The sequence below is a fragment of the Chionomys nivalis genome, unplaced genomic scaffold (assembly GCF_950005125.1).
Source record: "Chionomys nivalis unplaced genomic scaffold, mChiNiv1.1 scaffold_171, whole genome shotgun sequence".
NCBI classification, from domain to species: domain Eukaryota; kingdom Metazoa; phylum Chordata; class Mammalia; order Rodentia; family Cricetidae; genus Chionomys; species Chionomys nivalis.
In genome coordinates this window covers 25,404-32,500 of record NW_026646979.1, presented here as the reverse complement: position 1 = coordinate 32,500, position 7,097 = coordinate 25,404, and positions in this window count along the sequence as shown.

Genomic DNA, 7,097 nt, shown 5'->3' with positions numbered 1-7,097 from the left:
GGCGGGCGGGACGGACCCGGCCCGACGAGCCTCCGGCCGCGGCAGCGCAAGAGCCGGGGGAGCGACACACACACCGCTCGATGATCTCGAGCGCAGCGAGGCGGGGGGGCCTGCGGTATCGGCAAGGCTCTTACTTCCTTTCCGGGGCGCGTTCTTGAGCGTTCGCGGACACAGGGGACCGGACCGAGAGAAAACATAATGCACAAAGCGGTCCCCCGAGAGCCAGGCCTGCCTCTCCAGGAACACCCACCGGGTCTAACACCAGGCGGGGAGGCATTCTTGTCAATCGACAGACCACCCACCTTTAACGGTGAGAAGAAAAAAGGCCGGCCGCGACCGCTCAACACCACACAGCGCTCACAGCCTACGGGAGAAGGCAGCGCACGGTGGGCCGCTCGCCCGACGTCCTCCGCTCACGGAGGGGAACCTCAGAGAGCCTCTTACCGCTTCGCCTCGACCCCCTTCATCATCGGGGTCATCTTAACCCAACGAGAGCACACCTCGCAGAGGAACACCGCTAAAGGCCGGACCGCGCACAGAAGGCACACACGTCAGAGAACCGGGAAACGCCGCCGCCGCTCAGAACCGGGCACCTCTGAAGATCGGCCTGGAACGCTCCAGGAGCACCAACGAGGATGGCAAGCAAGACGCGTGCACGCGAGCCCGCTCGGGAGGGACACACGTGACGCGGCACATCAGCCGACCCTCCCCCGGCTCGGAGGGAGGAGGGCTAAACAGACCACACACGGTGGGCAGAGTGAAACGCGCGACGGGGGGAACAGAGCCCCCGGCGCGCCTCACAGGAACCCCCACGAACCACAGCGAGCAGTGCGGAGGGGCTTTCACAGGGCTCAGGCCGGATAACCGCACCCCTGCCTTCCACACACCACCGGTAAAAGGTGGGGAGGAGAGACGAGGGGCCCGCTGGCAGAACGAGAAGAGCGGCCGCCATTCGCCATGAATGTCCGTCCCTCGCCTGGCGCGGCTTAGGCCTCCGGCCCGAATGAACACAGAGCGAGGGCACCACATCGATCGACAAAGCAGAACCGGGAAGAAACGAGCGACAGAGCATCAACACATGCCACCAAAAAAAAAAATTGAAAAAAAAAAAAAATTGAAAAAAAAAAAAAGAAAACCCTTCACACCTCCACAACCAAAAAAAAAACAGCGGTGGGGTCCACGGGGAAATCCAAAAAAAAATGTGCACTCGGGAGGCACATAAGGCAGCAGAAGGGTCAGACTGAGTAACCCTCCCCCCCGCAAGGACTCATGGAGGCTCGGGAGCTCCACAACGAGGGAGGGGGAAAACAGTGCGCTCGGGAGGCACTGGGGAAGCAGAGGACCGGGGGGGGGGGACCCACCCAGTCCATGGAGACTCGGGAGCTCCACGATCTGATCCCAAAAAAAAAAAAAAAAAAAAAAAGCAAGCACCGGGACGGTAAGGGAGAAGCATCGAGAGACAGTTCCCACCATCCAAACGGCACGGGCGACAGACCACAAAGCGGGGACGCCTGACACGCTTCACCACGGGCAAAAAAAAGCAAGGAAGCCAGTCACCTCAGAAAGCCACTCGGGAAAGCACGCACGGGCCCAGTCCCAAAAGGCAGCAAGAAACCCGGGCACAGCAGGCTGGGCTAGGCGGGAGAAAAAGCACCCAGCGAGCGAGGCTCAGAAGAGAGACCGCCACCTAGCGTCCTTTAATGTCACCCAATTAAAGGACGGCGTGTCAGCACCTATCTGCAGGTACAATAAGGACAGATAGTAACCATTAGAAGAATGACAACAAGTCCGGGGAGTCATTCACAGACCACACAGAACTCCTGAAAGTGAGGCTGGGTGAAATGTCCCAAAAATGTCCCCATAAACAAGAGAACCGACCCTCAAAGGAACAACTGGTCCACCTCATAACCATGACAGGACCGAGAGAGCGAGGTGGACATGCCAGAAAGCCGGGCGCCCAGCCTCCTCCCGGCCGAAGACCCTGCGACCAGCCGCTAGGGATGGAGACGGGCAAGAAGAAAAACTTGGGGGAAAAAAAAAATAAAATCTCGAGTCCAAGAAACCGGGGACCAGTGAACAGGGAAGCCGGGACCACCACCTCCTCTCGGCCTCAGAATGGCAAGGTCCGCCGCTGAGGACCGAGGGTTCTGGCAAGAGGAAAGAAAAAAAAAATTCATAAAAAGCTCCGAGAGTCCGAACCAGGGAAGCGAGAAAGCCGGGACTACAGCCTCCTCTCGGCCTCAGGATGGCAAGGTCCGCCGCTGAGGACCGAGGGTTCTGGCAAGAGGAAAGAAAAAAAAAATTCATAAAAAGCTCCGAGAGTCCGAACCAGGGAAGCGAGAAAGCCGGGACTACAGCCTCCTCTCGGCCTCAGGATGGCAAGGTCCGCCGCTGAGGACCGAGGGTTCTGGCAAGAGGGGGAAAGAATTAAAAAAAAAAAAAAAAAAAAAGTCCGAGACCCCAACGAGTCCGTGACAGGGCAGCGGGGAAGCCGGGATCAACCAACGCCTCCTCTCGGCCGAGGGTCGCCGGGTCCCAGGGCTCTTAGAAGAGAGTTTAAAAGGCAAGGGAAAAACAACTTTTAAAGCCGGGGTACTTCACCGATCCTGGGCCCGGGTAGACTCGACACCTAGCGGGGGTACGCCAACGACTTATGCCTTCTGGTCGACCCGCTCAAGTCTCCCAGCACCCTTCCCATCTGCTCCTTTCACTCGGTTCCAGCCCCAGCGCACCCATGGGTGACTCTTCCGGCACAACCTCCTACACAGAGACCGTTCCCAAGCACGACACCAACTCCGGGACACACCCGCCTGCCGGGCCGGGACTCTCGTCACTCTTTCCGCCTCACAAAAGCCATTTCGCCCCGTCCTCGTCAACGACCGAGGACCAGGAGCGTTGCACAAAAAAGGCCACCGCTAGGTGGCGCCCGACAACCGACCGACATACATGGCTCGCTCGCCCGCTCGCTCGGCCGCGGCGTCTTCACCTTCTCTGGCGTTACAGCGTCCTCCCACGCTCACGCCCGGAGGCGACACGGGCCCACAACAGGACAGGGAACCCCCCTGTCGGTTCCCCCACCCACCCCCGAACGCGGGCCGGCCTGGACATTCGGGGCGACGAAAACGAAAGTACGACCGAGACCACAGGCAGCTGGGAAAACAGGCGAATCAATCGCTCACGGGAAACAAAGAGCGTGTCTGACCGTTCATCGGTGACAGGACTAGGTGGGGGGCCAGGGGCTTCTGCCACAATTAGGCCATGGTGAGAGGGAGGGAGGGAGGGAGGGAGGGAGGGAGGGAGGGAGGGAGGGAAGGGAGGAAGGAAGGAGGCAAGGATCAGAGCAGTGAATATACAGGTGCACAGTCCTTACACCAATATTGACTGCAGATAGAAAATAAGAGGAAGAAAAAAAACACACACACACACAGAATGTCACCAAAGGGACAGCCTGGTCTATAAAAGTGAGTTCCAGGAGAGCCAGGGCTATTACATGAAATTGCCTGAGTTCAGATCAACAATTTCTCAACTCCAACAACGATGTTTACAGGAAAGGCAACAGATGTGTACATCAAGGAAAGCCAGTGGAGCCGTAGGCACACCCTTCACACACTTTGAAACTTCTCTGTTGCAAGGTCACAGAGTTAGGAAAGGATCTTGATCTTGAACTTTCCTTAATAGTAAGTCTGTGTGTGTATCACACTCAAGCCAAGTGCCCTCAGAGCTCATGGAAGACAAAACAGAGCTCTAGACTAAGAGAGACGGGGGGGGGGGTATATTCACTCAAGAAAATGAAAGCAAAACCCTACACAAACCTTGGCACACAGTAAAATCAGTCCTATGAGGAAATTTGTAGCTCTAATTGCCTACTTTTTAAAAAAACTTCTAACCGGGTAATGGTGGTACATGCCTTTAATTCCAGCACTCGGTCTGGTCTCCAAGAGCTAGTTCCAGGACTGACTCAATTAGAGAGAACTAGAGAGAAACCCTGTCACAAACAAACAAACAAAAGAATAAAGTATTACATAAATCAATAGATGCATACAAAGATGGAAGAATAGATGGATAGATAGAGAGACAGACAGACAGACCCACACTCCATCTTCTGTCTTCTGAAGGTACCAGGCTCTCTCACAGGGGTCAGGCAGAAACGCAGGCAGTGTATGTGTGTGATATCAAGCAAGCCTATATGTGATATATAGGGTATGATAGGATAATGTCACTATGAAATTGGGGTAGGTCTCAGGAGCACAAGAACCCAAATCTGTGCTGTACTCCCTGTCACCAGAAGAGGGCACTAGATACCCACCATGTGGTTTCTGGACATTCCAGAAATTCCATCTCTCCAGTTCTCATTCTTTCATTGTTCCTCCTGCATGCCTGCATCGAGTGAGAGAGTGGGCACCGTTTCTGTTTCTCCCTGCTTCTCTGCGTGTCTGTGTCTGTCACGTCCTGCATAGCCAGAGTGCCCGCCACCTATGCCTGAGATAGATGTAGCCGGCAGCCCTGAGGCTGGGGGAGAAAGGGAGAGAGTGGGTCCCCTGGAGAGCCTTGGGCAGAGGCTCTGTGGATTCCCTGCAGGAGGCCTCACCGCCTCTGAGGAGCCCATGGGGGAGGGGGAAAGGGAAGGTCAACCATACAGTCCTGCCTGGCTTTTGCTTTGTTTTGGTTTTGGTTTTTGTTTTTATTTCCAGGTACAGCTGTGACCAGGTCTGAATCCAGGACAGACTCCAAAGCTAGAGAGAAATCCTGTCTCAGAAAACAAAAAAATAAATAAATACACTAATCAAGAAATGGATAGATAGATAGATAGATAGATAGATAGATAGATAGATAGATAGCCAGACAGAGAGATGATAAAACACCTCCAAGATGAGGAAGACCAAGGCAGGCAGATCACTGTGAGTTTAAGGCTACCTTGTTCTGCAGAGTGATATTCAGGACAGGCAAAGTGACACAGAGAAACCCTGTTTTCAGAAAAAAAAAAAGATGGGGGCTGGAGAGATGGCTCTGTGGTTAAGAGTGCCGACTGCTCTTCCAGAGGACCCAGGTTCAATTCCTACCACCCACATGGCAGTTAACAGCTGTCTGTAACTCCAAGATCTGACACCCTCAGGTAGACATACATGCAGGTAAAACACCAATGCAAATAAAATAAAAATAAATAAATTATTAGGAAAATAAATATATAAAAAAGGTGTTTAGTGCATGCCTTTAATCCCAGCACTAGGAGGCAGAGGCAGATGGCTCTCTGTGAGTCTGAGGCCAGCCTTGTCTACAAAGTGAGTCCCAGGGCATACAAGGGTACACAACGAAACCCTATGTTGAAAAACAACAAATAAACAAACAAATAGAGAGATAATAGCAATAAAAATATTTGAGAGTTCAAGTAATTGACTCCGTCAACAATAATAGAATATAAAAATAAAAATATCAAATGCACTTGAACACATTGGCACAGGAGACCATTTCCTAAATAGAACCCCAGTAGCACAGACACTGAGAGAAACAGTTAATAACAACTGAGACCTCCTGAAACTGAAAAGCTTCTGTAAAGCAAAGAACACAGCCAACAAGACAAAATGACGGCCTACAGAATGGGAAAAGATCTTCACTAACCCCACATCAGACAGAGGTCTGGTCTCCAAAATACACAAAGAACTCAAGAAATTGGTCATCAAAAGAACAAATAATCCAATTTAAAAAATGGAGTACAGACCTAAACAGAGAATTCTCAACAGAGGGATCTAAAATGGTTGAAAGACACTTAAATGTTGGGTCGAGGGGTGGATCATGCAAAGATGAGAAACCACCAAGTTTAATAAACCAGAAGCAAACTTTATTCCAGAAACCAGATCCTAGGAAAACCAGAAGCAAACTTAAAAATAAATAAATAAATAAATAAATAAATAAATAAATAAATAAATAAAAATCACCACGGGGCACAGAAGCTTATCAGCTAGCTGAGACCACAGACAGAGTTTGGGCTTCTGACACTGTGGCAAAAGGCCAGTTTCTGAAACCAATTTTTATAGTAGGGGCATCAAGCATTAACTCTGAACAAAGGAATTTTTATGATCTTGCCCTGACCCGTGGGTCAGTCAACATTAGACCCTACAGAGGGGAGTGAGTTTTAACATCAATGGGTAACTAGGCAACTATCATGAAATATGTTTCAAAGTAGATTTCTTGACCGAATGCATGACAGTCCGGTATGAGATCATGGTTTTATGGTTTTATTTCATTTTGTCTGTGTGTGTGTGTGTGTGTGTGTGTGTGTGTGTGTGTCGTCTGTGTTCTCTGACTCTCTTGTACATTGAATTTAACTTCAGATTTTATTTGTTTTTCTCAGTGTGCCCATGTCTGTCCGTGTGTGTGTGTGTGTGTGTGTGTGTGTGTGTGTGTGTTCGCGTATGTGGGCGAGGATCACAATTCAAAACATTGCAGTGAAGGCCCTTTGTAGACAGCCCCCAGGACTACCTTCCTTTGTTCTTTTGTTTCTTCATTTTCATTCTATCTTTTTTTTTCTTTCTTTCCTTCTTTCTTTCTTCTTTTTTCTTTCTTTCTTTTTTTTTTTTTGTTTTTTTTTTGTTGTTGTTGTTGTTGTTGTTCAACGTGTATATGTTTTTATTTGGTACAGGGGTTTTTCTACACAACATGGGAATTCACTACCTAGATAGACCAGACCTGTCTCCATTTCAAGGTTCACCTGCCTCTGTCTCTTGGATGATAGAATAAAAGGTGTGAACCACAACAACCCTGCTTTGTTTTTAGTATGTTGTTCTATTCATTTCTTGTACACTTAGTTCAATTTTAATTTTAGTTTTGTTTTGTTTTGTTTTGTTTTGTTTTTCGAGACAGGGTTTCCCTGCATAGCAGTCCTAGCTGATCTGGAACTAGCTCTTGTAGACCAGGCTGGCCTCAAACTCCCAGAGATTCACGTGCCTCTGCCTTCTGTGCGCTGGGAATAAAGGCATGTGCCACCACTGCCCAGCCATTTTCAAATTCTATTTAAATCTCTCGGTGTGCCTTTTGTATGTGGGGGAGACAGGGAAGGTGTCCTATTTCCAAACATTTTCATAACTGCATTTAGCACTGCA